The following is a 13,259-nucleotide window of genomic DNA, read 5'->3' as shown; positions in this document are numbered from 1 at the left end:
ATCGGTGCTTTCCTTTTGTTCTGTATACATCAAATGAGTTAGATATCAGATCTTTGTAAAACTTAAGTTTCAGCTTCTTGTAACTCTTGACCCCTTCGCACCCACTAGCAAAAACAAGCTGTCTTGGGATAATTAACTGTCCACTTTCTTCCCCAAATATTGCTGCAGATGTGCCACTCCAAGATAATGTCAGTCTGTAGGATGGGAGTAATTTGAGAAACACCAGGAACTCCCGAGATTGTCAGAGCTAAGTGGACAGCAATACAGTTTCCAGACTCGGGTCAACAAGTTTGATGGCTCTGCAGGTTTCTTTGTTTCTCCCCCCACCCTTTTCCTCCAGCCTCTTTTTAAAGTCCTCCCTTCAGTCTCTGGGACACAGTCTCCAAATTGGCTCCCGGAGACTTGTCACCAGGCCTGGAAATAAAGCCTTTACCACCTAAATTTTTGGTCTCTTGTTTCCTTGGATTTTATACCTGGGCACAAGTTATAACAGAAACTATCTCAGACTTACCAAAAAAGACATGCAAGAAACAGTTGTAGGGGCTGGGGATTTAGCTCAGCGGCATAAGCGCCTGCCTTGCAAGCAGGCAGTCGTGAGTTCAATCCCTGGTACCGATAAAAAAGACAAAAAAAAAAAAAAAAAAAAAAGGAACAGTTGTAAACTTTTATCCAGTCATTTGTTACAACACTTTTAAAATGAGTCTCAACTCATAAATGGATTTCATGATTCACCATGTGAATAAAACAGCATTCCTTTTCTCCAAACAGATGAAGAAACCGGCTCAGGGGGTTTATGTGACTGGGTCACATTTCTCTTTGTTTATTCTCTAGTCTTCTAAATATGTACCTCTTCCTCAATTATTTGAGAGCTAATTATAGACATCATGCCTCTATTCCTAAATACTTCAGCCAGTATTTCATAAGAACAAGACCATTTTCTTTATAACTACAACTCAGTTTCCAATTTGAGAAAATTTAACATTGATACAGTTACCTTTTCTAATAAAGTATCCATACTCAAAATTGGCCAGTGATCTCAGTTATAACCTATGTGGTATCATTGAATGAGTTTACCGTGAATAGAGAATTATGAATAACAGGGCAAGTGGGTTAAGTGTAATCTGATTTTTAAGACAGATTTGACTATAGTCTATTTTTTCTTAAAAATATGTATAATGAGTGGGGGAATACCCCATACCTTCCTCATGAAACTTTAGATGTGACATTGTAAAACAAACTTACAGAAGTGCTTTTTTTCTCTCTGAACTCTTGTTTATTGTTATAATGATACATTGCAAGAATTTTATCTTAGAGAAATTGCCTCCCACAAAGATGACAAGAGCAGAGAAGCCTGTGTAGTATGGTAATATCCTCTGTTATAATTTTATTTCATCACTTCTCTAAAAATTAAAAATGTCCATCATTTAGCAAATGCTTGTTTAAGCACTGTCTTAATGTTCAGCATGTGTTATTTCTGCATAACAATGTGTTGGCATTAAGTATTGTTTCCTTCATTTTATTGATCAGAAAACCAAGTTCTGCGATGACATTATGTATTTTGTCCAAGGTTAGAGAATAGACACATAAGTAGATACTGAAAAAGCTATAAGCTTAAATAAGGTAAAATAAATATTTTATCTAAATGGTCCATGTACTTTCCCCCAGAATAGAAATTAGGCAGTTTATTCCTAAAACGTCTTACAGGTAGAATCTATCAAGTGTCTTGTGATGATCTCACTTGACTTACAAGGCTTTAGTCTGCTGAAGGTCAAATACAATGTTAACTTCTTGCTGAAGGTGATAATATTAATCTTGAGTATTATATCAAAGTGAATCAACTCATCTGTCAGACATGTGTAACAGGTACTCTACTAAAGAGGCACAAAAGTGATAAATGATATTTACTGCCCTCTAAGAACTCACAGTGTTAGATAGAAACACAAGTCTAAGTGTATTGGTCAGATTTCTTTTCTCTTTTTTTTTTTTTTTTTGATCTTTTTGAGGCAGGTGTCACTATGCAGTTCAGGCTGGGCTTAAGCTCATTTTCTAGCCCAGGCTGGTTTTGAACTTGCAACAATCCTTCTGCCTCAGACTCCTGAGTGAGTGCTGGAATTACAGGCATGTGCTACCATGCTTGGCTTAGATTTCTGTTACTCTAATAAAATCCCTTTAAGCAATTTTCAAATTTGAATGAAATAAATTTTAACAGCAAGTGAACGATGGAATGAGTATACTTGTGGGAGTTTAACAGTAAATTAAAATCACAAATAAACTTTGAAATAAAACACACTGTGATAGAGGAAAGGTAAGAAAGGGGAACTATATATATATTATATATAATATATAATTATATAATTATGTGTGTATAATATATATATACACACACAAAATAATTAAGATAATTATAGACTTAGCTTCTATTTGTTCCTTGAATTTTTGTGCTAATAAATTATTTAGACAAAATGTCATGCCTGTATCTTGTGCTCTGAATAACTACTAGGAAAACAACAATATACAATGTATCACGTATTGTAACTGTCCTGGTAACCTGCTTTGAAACGAGGTTTCATTTTTTGTTCCATCTTTTTTTCTCTTAAAAGCAGAAAACACAAATAGAATCCAATAGAAATGTTTCCATATTTTAGGACTAGCATTAGGAGGAAGTCATTACTGTTTCTAGGCATAGCCCTATTTCTGAAAGTTATGTTTACTAATGAGAAGGGGCCAATTTGAGAGAGATTAAATATGCAGATCAAGAAAAAATAATGGCAGGGTGATGTCTGCAGAGATGAGGGGATGACAGTTTGAGAATGCAGGATGGAGTTCAGGGCAAGATAGAGAGATGGTCTGCTCTTAGAAGAGGGAAGGAAGCTATGATGATAAAGAGATTTTGAAATGGAAAAGAGAAAATTATCTCATAAAATGGCCTCAAACAAAGTCCTGCCAAGTATCAAGGAAACAGTGATTGAGTTGAGAGCCTTACGAAGGTTTGAAACAGTTGCCATAGCAAATGTGCTTAGCAGCCTGGTGAACAAAAGAATGGTCCAGCAGCTGCAAGGACCCAAGACAGACAGGATTGGTGGTTTTTAACTGTTCCTTTAAATCCAGGATGCAGACTGCTTTTATCCTCCACAGCACCTTGGAGAAATCAAGCACTTGATACATATTTACTGAACTGATTCTAGTTATATGAAGTCTATTTTTGAGAGGAAAAGACAAGAGAAAAAATAACCTCTAAGGAATGAAAGCAAAATGATTATTCCCAGGGCTTAGAAAACCTAAGCAGTTTGCTTGCTTAGTGACCTTTGCAAAATCATTTTTTCACTAGTGATTTCATTTCTCAGGCAGCAAAAGGAGGAAAATTATTTCTGCCTCTTTATTGTCTTATAAGACTTATCACAAGCTCTTATATAGAAAAGACAATATAAAGCTTTCCTGTTGTTATAGATTTACTTCTCTGCACCTTTCTTTTCTTTTTTTCTTCTTTTTTTTTTTGGTGGTACCAGGAATCTAACTCAAGACCTTGCACTTGCCAGGCAGGCGCTGTGCCACTGAGCTGTATTCCCAGCCCCTATTTTATTATTTTATAGATTGGTTAGCAAAAGTTTAGCCTATTGGCATTGATTTTCTTATAGAATTTCAAGACAATGCAAAAACAGGAATATGAGCAAAAGCTTATGCCTTACAAAAATAAAGCAATAAAACAAAACAGAAGTAGTTTATTTTAAAGTTCAGAACTTGATTTCATAATCTACTTCCTAGAGGCATTTTGTCCTTATGTTTTACTCATAAAGTATAAATAAGCAAAAAAAAAATTTTTTTTTTTTTTGGTACCGGGGGTCGAACTCATGACTTCCAACTTGCCAGGCAGGCGTGTATGCCATTGGGCTAAATCCCCAGCCTGTAAAATATGTTTTTAAAGTATTAATTGGAAAAGTTCCTAAAATGTCAGGACAGTAAATTTTAACATTTACCTTGCTTTGAATTTTTTTCTCTTTTTTGAGATGGGGCCTCACTGTGTAGGTCAGGCTGGCCTTGAACTCACTGGGTTATAGACATGTGCTACTTTGTTCATCTGGCTATTTTGAAGAATTATTTTTGACTGAGAACTAATATTTATGTTTTGGTATCTGTTTACTATAACATAGTATTAAGAGTATACTCCTATTCAAGCCTACATTTTATTGTTTTATAAAATGGAAAACTTCAGTTGTTTAAAGTAAAAGTACATATAAACATTTCAGATTATCATACAGTGTTATACTAAAAAATTCCAACGGTAAAATGAAATATAACTTTTCTTTCATCTCTGAAGCAGACTAAATGTCTTATTTTACCATCTCTTTTTTACAGTATACATCAATGGATGTGATAGAAAAACTTGGATTATGTCTTTAGTTACTTTTCTCATTGTTGAGACAAACTACCCAACGCTCACAAATTAAAGGAGGAGAGGTTTATTTTGGCTCACGGTTTGTAGAAGTTTCAGTCCACTGTTAGCTGGCTCCGAGGCAGGGTGGCAATGTACAGCGGCACTGCGGAGGACAAACAGTCCGTTGCATGTGGGGCAGCAAGCAGCCTCCCTTTCCCTTTATACGATTTGGGCTGCGAGCCTTTGGGTGGTGCCACCTACATCCAGGGTGGGCCTTCCTGTCAACCAACCCTGTGCTAAATCAGTCCGCGGACTATTCTAGTACCGCACACCCTTGATCCTATTAACACATACTCTTAATCCTAGTATCACACCTAGATCCACCCAGCTCTGAAAAGCCGTACCTATTAGCACATGAGGTTTTGGAGGGACATCTAGATACAAGTCATAATAAATTATAAATAGTATTCATTTTTAATTCAGAAACTTTAATTTCAGTAGAATTGGATGAAAAAAGTTGCTTTTGTTTTTGCTTTTTGTCTTTTTGAGACAGGGCCTCTCTATGCAGTTCAGGCTGGCCTTGAGCTCATTTTGTAGCTTAGGCTGGTCTCAAACTATTAACGATCTTCCTGCCTCAGCCTCTCAGTGCTGGGATTACAGGCGTGAGCCACCATGCTTGGTGAAAATGATTTTTAAAACATTTTGCTAATGCAGAGCAGCAAAACATTCAAGGTAAAATTTTATTGTTTTAATAAGTAAATCACTGATTTCACAAAATGTGGGTTGTTAATGTCTGATACTATACAGTACTCAGGTGGGTCAAGAAAGAACTCTAGCAAAGCATAACTCATACATATGTTTTACTTTAAATCTGAATATTACAGTGTATTATGGAAATGATAAACGAGGGGCCAAATGATTTTTTATGACATTAGAAATAATATATGTTAAAAGTTCTAGATTTTATTTTCAGTCAAGGGCACTATCTAGAGAATAACAAGCTGCATCATGTCCAGAGCTGAGGAAGACTTTTCTTCTTTCAAAATAACAGGTCAGTAGTTGGAACCTGACGTCTTAGTCATCAGAAACTGAGCATCTACCATCCCCCCGCCCTGAAAAGTAGAAATTGTTAGTCATATCTTCAGTATCCTTTCCAAGACAAAAAGGTTTATTATTAGTTTTTTAAAGTCTCTTAAAGTGTTTTCTTGAACTCAAAGTCCTTGTTTCAATATTTCAGTGCAGTTTTCACTTTCTTGAGGCTGCTGGTGGCCTCTGCTCTCTGCATATCATCTTAGGGTGACAGTCATACCAGAAAGGTAACTAACCCGAGGGAAAAAGTTTTTCATTAGGAGTCATTTCATTCACTTTTTCCCCCTGAATATTTTTTAATGCCAAATGTTTAAATAAATGACATTTCAATGCAACAGAAATAACAGAGATTAGGGGTCTGGGGATTTAGCTCAGCAGCATAAGCGCCTGACTTGCAAGCAGGTAGTCTTGAGTTCAATCCCTGGTACCGATAAAAACAAAAAAGACAAAAAAAGAAATAACAGAGATTAGATAAACTTTCAAGAGGACAAAACTGAATTTCAGCCGCTAAAGTTTTGAACAACAAACTTAACATTAATTTGAATGAAGGGAGAGTCAAAGCAAGGCATATTATCCTATTGGGTTTATTTCTAAAGTATCTTTTAAAGAAAGACCTAAAATTCTTCTAATGCATATTTTAAAATAATTTTGTTTTGAAATGGGGTCTGATAGTGCCAGGACTGGTCCTGAGTCTCTGAACTCAACTTGACCTGCCTGCCTCAGTTTTCAATAGGAAAAAAAGCACGTGCCAACAGGCCTGGTTTAAATCAAACATCTTGAAGTCCAGGCACTGTTTCTAGTTTTCATTGTTCAAATTACAAGAATATCAACGAAGTAAGTGTTACTTAGTATTGTTCTTTTAATACTTAATTCCTACCCAGGAAGACTACTTAGGAAATTCTCTAGGGATAGCTTTTTTTTTGTCTTTTTTGTCTTTTTCCTTTTTATCGGTACTGGGGATCAAACTCATGACTGCCTGCTTGCAAGGCAGGCGCTTATGCCGCTGAGCTAAATCCCCAGCCCCTAGGGATAGCTTTTAAAGTTTAGAATTCAATTGTGATTCTAGAAATGTTTTTAAAGTTAACATTTACTCAGTGAACCACATCTTAAAGATCAATGATGCATGGTTTAAAGAACAACACTAGGATTTGATCTGAAAAATCACTCCTTCCTTCTCCAAATGTGCAGACATCCTTCGAAGATTTTCTGTAAAATCCAACACTTTATCATATAAAACAGTGGGGCTGAGGATGTAGGTCAAGAGTTCCTGATCTGGAACTCCTGTTTTATTTTATTCTTTTTTCAGTAGATGTGGTCAGTCTGAGGATGCTGTGAAGTCCTCAGCATAAAAAACTTTGCGACAATAAGTTACAGGCATGAAAGATCCTATTTGCATGTAGCACTTGCCACTTGAATGCAGAATTCTGCTTTTTAGTATGCACATAGCTATGTTGCCCAACGCTTTTGCAACATTATTGAGAATCCTGAGGTTGGACTGTCATTTAATACATGTGATCATCTGATATAATAAAAGTATCTTGTCCTTGGACTGGGGATATAGCTCAGCGGTAGCGCACATATTTTGCAAGAACAAGGCCGGTTTGATTTCCAGAATGATAAAAATTCTGTCTTAACTAGCCAGTTCTTCCTGTGAATCAGGCCCTATGCCATACATGTTTATATAATTACAGACTGTAATAAGTATTTTAAGAACAACAGGTGACTGAGCCTGAGACTCAAAGGGGACTTATTTCAAAAAATAGAGTTGTCGGGGGATCTCTGTGAGGAAGCAGCATTCAGGCTGACACTAGTAGTATTAAAAGTAACTGGTCACACAAAGAGCAAGGGAAAGAATCCTCCTCAGAAAGGACAACAAAAACAAAGGTCATTAGGCAGGAAGGGACTTGGAGCTTTAAAAATTTTATTATTTTAAAAGTAGAGTTAGAAGTGCAATAAAATCTACTGTCTTAACTTTTTAAGTGAACATTTCAGCAGTGTCAGCACATTCACACTGTTGTGCAACAGGTCTTTTGAACTTGTTATCTTGCGAAACTAAAACTCTTTACCTAGTGAAAAACAACTCATCTCTCCTTCACAACTAACCTGTGGTGACCAGTTTCTTCTGTTCCAATATATTTAACTACTTTACATACCTCAGCTAAGTGAAATCACAGTTATCAGTGTTTTTATTACTGGCTTATTGTGATGTAGTATTGTATCTTTAAGGTTCATCCACATTGTAGTGTAGGACAGGGTTTCCTTTTTGAAGGCAAATAATATTTCATAGCATGTATACCATATTTGTTTGTTCATTACTCTATGAATATTCCATGTATGTATATACTACATTTTGTTTATCCACTTATCTGTTACTGGACATTTGGGTTATTACTACCTCAGTTGTTGTGAATAATGCTATGATCATGAGCACACAAATATCTCAAAGATTATGTTTTTGGTTCTTTTGAATATGCATCTATAAATAGACTAGCTGGATTATATGGTAACTTTAATTTTTTTGGTAATCTCCCTATTAATTATACCATTTTATATTCCAACAGTGAATAAGTGTTCTGGTTTCTCTGCATGCTGAATAACGATTTTCTTTTTTTTTTTTTTTTTTGGTAGTGGTCATCCTGATGAGTGTGAAGTGGTTGTATCATTGTAGTTTTTATGATTGTAGTTTAATTTGCATTTCTTTAATGGCTAGTGATGCTGAACATGTTTTCATAGTAATGTTGAATAGTGATGTTGAAGATTTGTATATCTTCTTTAGAGAAACGCATATTCAGTTCATTAGACAATTTAAAAAGTAGTTTGCTGGTGTTCAGTTATAGGAATTACTTATATATTCTGGGTATTAATCCTTTATATCAGATATGATATATAAATATATCCTATAGATGTGTTTTAATTTTATTTCCTTTGATGAACAGTTTTTAAGTTTGATAGTTTTTTTTCTTTCATTGCCTTAGCTTTTGGAGTTATATCCAAGAAATCACTGCCAAATCCAATGTCATGAAGCTTCCCCCAATGTTTTTTTCTAGTTTCATAGCTTTAGGTCCTTATTCTATTTTGAGTTAGCTTTTGTATGTGGCATAAACCTTATCCTTTTACAAGTGGATTTCCAGTTTTTCCAATACTAAAGAATTTGGCGGGGCTGGGGATTTTGCTCAGCGGCATAAGCGCCTGCCTTGCAAGCAGGCAGTCGTGAGTTCGATCCCCGGTACCGATAAAAACGAAAAAGACCAAAAAAAAAAAAAAAAAAAAAAAGAATTTGGCATTTTTGAGAAAGAAGGGAAAGGCCAGTTTCCTTGAGCTTGGTATACAGGAAGTATGAGATTGGCTCACAGAGGAACCACAGGGCATTCCAAGATTCTAGATTTCATTCTCAATGCATTGGGAACCTATTGGAAAAGATCAGGAACAGAACAGAAGGAAACGATCATTGTGTACCTGAAAATGTTAAACATTATGTGACTGTTAGTCATGACTGTCAATTTGACTGGAATAAGATGCCTAGCAGAGTAATAAAATATACTCCTGAGTGTGTCTTTGGGGATGTGTCTAGGGAATATTTGTATGTGGGCCAATGAGCAGAGAGGAAGACTCACTGACTGTGGATAGCACCCTCCAATAGGCTTGAGGTCTGGAAGGAATGAGGTGTGAAATGCATCTGAAAAGCTTCATTCTGCTTGAGTGGTGGGTGTTAGCTACCTACTGTCATTGCTTGTGGACATCCGACTCCAGCTTCTTCAATCATTCAACGTAGACTCACAGAAGGGACTCTCCAGGGAATTTCCAAGCCTTCAGTCTCGGAATGGCACTGTACCTATGATCTCTCTTGTTCTGTGGCTTCTATCTGGGACTGAACACCTACAGGATCCTCTGGCTTTCAGTGTGCAGTTTGCCATTATGAATGACACACTACCTCTAATCCTATATGCCTATGTAATTCATCTCCATATATATATATATATATATATGTATATATATATATATGATTCTGTTCTACAGAACCCTAAACAATACGCATATAATTATACTGATTTATCCTATGATTCATCGATCTCATTCCTAGGTATGTATCATAGGTAGCTTAAAATAAATGTTCATATCACTATTTGTATATGAATGATCACAGTAGTATTATTTGTAATAGCCAAAAAGTAGTAACAACCCAATGCCCATTTCTTGATGAAAGGACATACTAACTGTACTTATCCAAACAATGACATATTATTTGGCAATAAAAAGGAAGTACTATTACATGATACATCATGGATGAACCTTGAAAATATGCTAAGTGAAAGAAGCAAAATCATAAAAGATCATGTGTACCTGATTCTGTTTATATGAAACATGCAGAATAAGCAAATAGACAGAAAGTAGGCAAGTAACAGAAAGCAGAGAGGAGAGGAGAAGGAGAAAATGGAAGTATCTGCTAATATGTAGGGAGCTTCTTTCTGAGATTATAAAAATGTTTTGGAATCAGTGGTATTGGTTATCAAGAACTGCATTAAAAGCATATTAAAAAACCATGGAAGTGCACCATTAATCGATGCATTTTATGTTACTGTATTTCAATTTTAAGAATGCTGTTGTTTTTTAAAACCTTGGGTATTGGGTAATAAGTGGATTGTGGTGGGCAAGGGAGGAAGCAAATAATGCAAAGCTGAAGTCAGGAAGTCTGACACAAAATTCACAAGGAGAAAGCAGATATTTCTGATCTGAATCTCAGGTTCTTTTTAGCCAAGGGTCTCTTCTCCTGCCAGCTATCTCCAGAAATATGCACACATATTCCTTGAAGATATTTCTCTGCTGAGTGTTCACACAGCAACACTGAATGAAACTTCTATAGATTGAGAAAAACTTTCCCTACCAGGTATGAAAACAATAAGGGTAAAGATACACAATTCAAAGATGAGATGCGCTCAGAAGAGTAAACTTTTGGCACCATAGTTTGTGACTACTCTTAGGAAAGGAATTGTATCCCCATTGCAAACGAAGAGTGTTAGTTTTAGAGGTGAAATACATTAACTTCTTTGCTAGACATAGGGGTATTTTGTTCTTCTTGTTTCTCTAGGTACTCTGGAACTGAATGTTAAATATACTGGGTGGAGTACTTTAATGGATTTATTAAATTTTGTTTTAAAATCCATCCCCTTGGTGGTAGAAATATTTTGTTATGGGCTGAAGACAGAGATTGCTCCGTCCTCCAAAAGAAAAAAACCAGGGATATATGAGACGCTCATGGTTGAGAATGCCAAGTACTAGAGTGTAGCAGAAAAACAAGTTGTTTTAAAGGTCTTTTTTCTCTTTCCTTTTAAAGGAACTGAAGTTTAGAATAAAATTATGGTGAACACATTATAATAGTTTATCACTGTAATCTTTCCCAGTACCCAGGATGCACATGGGATCCAAAAGAAGATCTTGTGAACCTTCTTCATGTAGGGGTCCGATATAGGATATTCGCCTGGGCACCACCCCCTCAACTCCTGGCCTCCTAACTTTCAAAATATTACTGCCCACTCTCCCAAAGCCAAGTAACTTGCTACATAGGATATATCCTTTATTCTCCCTCCCAATCAATATGGATATAAATGCCCTGCAGTCCATGCATATGAGAAAACCTTAGCTATCTTTGGTGACAGACTAAATTACTGAACAAAGAAAATCCTAGGAATCAAATATAATACCCAGAAGCAGTTAGGCCTCAATTCAGTCACAATGGTAACTTTTTTTTTTTTTTTTTAATTTTTTTTTTTTTGGTGTTTTTCATTTTTATCGGTACCAGGGATCGAACTCACGACTGCCTGCTTTCAAGGCAGGCACTTATGCCGCTGAGCTAAACCCCCAGCCCCCACAATGGTAACTTTTTCATTTACTTTCAATCAATTGGGGTTTTGACTCATTTATATATATATATATATATATATTTGAGAAACCAGTGTGTAATCACCTAGAATAATTAATCTTTTATGATATTAACATTCTTCCCATTAAAGCAGTCATCTTTGCCAATGTGAAAATTATGAAAATTTACGTATCTCTGAATCACTTTGCTATGAATTCTAAGTGACTTATGAAAAAATGCATAGTAAATAACAATACTATATAAACTTAAAAAATGACTGTTATGACTATTATCCCTATTTTAGGAATCTGATATAAGCTTGAGAATCGCTTCTTGCATCAACAATATCTTCAAGAAAGTGTTGACATCCAGCTAATAAAATAGTATAATATTATCCAAGGTTATCATGCCTGCCTTCCACTATTCCAAGACACAGGAGACCGTTTATTAACTTTTGAAATGTAGAAAACAAGTCCATTTGTAAAGACTGCCAGGATGACATAGTTTCCAGTATTACATGAGTCATTCCCTGTAACACCAAGGAGGTTCCCTTTACCAAATTTCATACCCCATTCATGAAGTATTTTCATTTATTAGATGAATAATTCCAACTGGATTCCACTGGTGAAATGCAAGAAGGGCATGAACCCTGGCATGCAGGGTGTGGGGAGATCAGCTTTCACCTCTGGCTCTGGGTTTTACAGGTCCAAGGACCTCTGAACACCTTTCAGGTACCAGTTCTCTCCCCTTCCACCTGTTCTCTCTATGGATTAGTTCCCCAGTCTTCCAGAGGTTAATGTAAGAACCATTTTGAGACCTTCTGTTTTTTATTCCTTATGTTCAATCAGTCATCAAATACTTTATTCCTTTCCAAGAAAAGGTCTCAGATCATTTCTTTCCAATTATCATGTTCTGGTTTTTCATTGGCTTTTTATGACTTGATGGGTTTAAGCTAAATGTCTGGAATAGAAGAGTCCACAAAAGCAGCCCTTTAACTTAGGTTTCTGTTCCTTTATTGCTTTCTCACTACTGTAAACTCCTACCTCAACTACACATGCTGCTTATCCTTCATGTTTATGCTCTGCATTAGGGATTTATTGCTACTGTGATAAATCACAAAACTTAGTACCACAAACAATGCAAGTTTACCATCTTACAGTTCCCAAGGCCACAAGTCGGAGGCCTTAAAGGCTCCTTCCAGTTCTCCGCATCTTGGGTAGAGAAGGAAACAATGTGAAATAAGCAAATGGAGCATGAAACAGCTGTTACTTGATTTAACCTCTTAAAATTGTGAAGCTAGAATCATGTCCATTTTGACTTACCTCTTAATCATATTTTAAAACCATTCTCAAAGTGTGGTCCTGGTCCAGCATCATTAACATCACCAAGCAACTTGTTAGTAACACAAATCCTTGGGTTTTACTACTGATAAGAAGCATCAGGTGGTGGTGGTGGTGGGGTGACAGCATCTTTTAAAAAGAAATCCTGCAGGTGATTTTGCGGCACGCCAAAGTTTTTGTACCACCTTTTAAGCTAAAGTTTAAGTCCACTTTTTTTTTTTTTAATCTTTTTTTGACATGGGTCTCGCTATGCAGTTCAAGCTGCCTTGAGCTCACTTTGTAGTCTAGACTGGTCTCGAACTCGCAAGGATCCTCCCACTTCAGCCTTTTTCGGTACTGGTACCGGAGATTGCACTCACTACCTGCGCTTGCCAGGTAGGCACTTATGGCGCTGAGTTAAATCCTCGGCCAGTTTAAGTCCACTTTAACCTATTTAACTATTAACAGTGACTATATGAGCATCTGTGCTGGTGCTGTTACTTGCAGTACTAAATCTTCTGCCCTCATTTTATTGTGAAGGGCCTAAAGTCATAGTCTTTTAAATTAAAACAGGACCGGTCACAAGGAACTTTCTCAAGATTTTAGCATAAAACGCATTTTT

Source organism: Cavia porcellus, unplaced genomic scaffold, assembly GCF_034190915.1.
Source record: "Cavia porcellus strain 051 isolate PalLab524CR breed Dunkin Hartley unplaced genomic scaffold, mCavPor4.1 scaffold_29, whole genome shotgun sequence".
NCBI classification, from domain to species: domain Eukaryota; kingdom Metazoa; phylum Chordata; class Mammalia; order Rodentia; family Caviidae; genus Cavia; species Cavia porcellus.
This window is presented reverse-complemented; position numbering follows the sequence as displayed.